The sequence below is a fragment of the Rhea americana genome, unplaced genomic scaffold, assembly GCF_003343005.1.
Source record: "Rhea americana isolate MKP2758 unplaced genomic scaffold, rheAme1 scaffold_135, whole genome shotgun sequence".
Classification (NCBI taxonomy): Eukaryota; Metazoa; Chordata; class Aves; order Rheiformes; family Rheidae; genus Rhea; species Rhea americana.
The window spans coordinates 2,239,505-2,241,866 of NW_028185428.1; positions in this window are offsets into that span (position 1 = coordinate 2,239,505).

Here is a 2,362-nt window from a genome sequence, read left to right on the forward strand (position 1 = left end):
ACTACCACAAAGATTTTAAAGAGCCTTTTCCCGGGGGTCATTTTCTGAAGTCAACCTACTTTAGATAGTGCCTACATTTTTGCATAGGAAGTCTCTCTCTAAAGATAAAAACAAAGTAATTACTTCGCTTTTTCCCTTGCAGAGCAGAGGAGACAGTTTTTAAGGAAAATGCACTAAAGGTCTCAGGAAAACTACATCCCTCATCTCCGCACTCGCGAATCTGGGAGCGAACTGCTGTATAGCTCATACTCCTTTTCTGTGTGAAACACTGCCGTGGGAAGAGGGTGGGTTTCGGGTCTTTTCTTGTTGTTGGGATTTTGTTATGGTTTGTTTTTGACTCTCTTCGCCCCTCGATGTGTGTTTCCCACCGTAATCCATAAGGCATTCGGCGGGTGCTAGCAGCAGTTCCCAACTAGTTGCACGAAAGGAATAAAAATCTTTCCATCCATTATATTTCAGTCTTTTAACACCAGGGCAATTCTGTCCCTGCTGTTTTAGTGGAAATACCGGTCTATAAAGCTGTAACTGCAGTATATTTTAAAATGCTACCAATTTTTTTTAAAGGGGATTGGAATAATTTTGCTTTGCTTGGGAAGGAAAAAGTCTCGAGCCGTGTACGTACGATTAATGTTTTATAACACTGTTCAAGGAAATTAAAAACATTCTGTGATAGTCTTACTGTACAGGCAGGTCTTTTTTGGCAAAATGTTCTGTGTATGTATTTCTTAGATTGCTGTGTTTTGAATAWGCAAGAATCTCGTAAAGAAAAAAACATGCTCCTTAAAAGTATGCGCTACTCGTTTTATTAAACTGATTATGCCAGCGTTCAACTYAAAGTTTGTTTTAAGTAGGAATATTTTCCCAGACGTGTAATGGATTGCTTGAAAACAGAATTCTTTGCTTTTTAATGACCTGTAATGGCCAATTCATTTCAAGTGCGCTTATCAAGGTGCTGTGTTAAATAACAAACCGGTTCTTGAAAACAAAAAAGTCATAATGAAAAATAAGCAGTTAGAATAATCTCCCATCTCCGAGCCAAAAAAATGCAATAAAATTAATTTAAGACTGTCAAAACATCAAAGCTGAGAAAAGGAGCTGCTAAAATAATGTCTCTTGATAAGGAAATAATAAAAACACACCAAAAAATGTCTACTCAATAAACTCCACTGGATTTGGGGGTCTGTGCTATATTTTATTTGGTGATGAAAGCACTTTGATGTCACTGTATTCCAAACAATTATTATTATAATTTTAAACAACCTGGTGTTTTCCATTACTAACGGCTTACGCTTTGAAGTTACACCTCATAATTTCTTAAATTAAATAAATCATTTTAAGTTTGCACTGGGAGCCTTTTAATAGCAGAGAAAGGAATATCATTATCTTATTGAGAGGCAATTGCAGTGGCTCCAGTTTGGCTGTAGCTGGGGGCAAAGTGGTGCACTATAACAGACATACTTTATTAGCCTCCCATAACTCTTGAAAGAACATTTTTATATTTTCTTTGATTCCCCCCTCCCCCCCTTGTTTTAAAGCTGTCCCAACCTTTAATTACTGCCTAATATGAAAAGCATTATTTTTTAATGCTGTGTAATTTACCAGAGGCAATAGGCCAAGTTAACAATTGTTTATTAGGGTTGCTGTTTCACACAGGGCAAAGAATGCTGTTCCAAACCCAACTTTTCATGGGTGGTTGCACTAATTAATACAGTGTCTGAGACTCCTAGGGGGTTTTTAATATTAAAGCCTATGGGGCGGAACGGTTTTTAGAAGTCCAGCTCCTGCTGACGTCCTCCTCCCCTCCCCGGTGATTTCTGCTGCTTTCAAGCTGTTTTGATCCGAGGGAAAAGTCGGCGGGCAGGAGGGGAGCGCCCCCGCGCCGCCCCGGCCCCGCGCTGCCCCGGCGGGGCGGCCCCCGCGCCCCGGGGGGAGCCAGCGCCTGCCGGGGCGGGCGCTGCCCCCGGCGGCTCCGCGCTGCCCCCGGGGCTCTTTTCCCTCGCCCAAATTTGATTTCCTCCCCTCTTCCCCCCCTCCTCCCCGCCCAAGGCAGCGCTGTGCCCATCGAAGCGCCCCTGTTCCCCGCGCCGCCGGGGGGCTCCGACACCCCTGTGCCCCGGCTGGCGGCCGAGAGACGTGGGACATCCATCAGCTTGATAAATGGGGGTTACTCACTCCTGTTCTCCCGGCTAGTTTATTTTCTTAAACTACCGGGCAAAAAGCGTAATGACGGAGCGGACAAACACACTAACAAACAGACGACAGCTTTATGGATGGTACTCAGCTCCGAGGGCTGAGGGGTGTTAAAATTGGAGCTCTGCCGCCTTTGCCCCTTCCTGATCCAGCTCGGCTCTCCTTAGCTCCT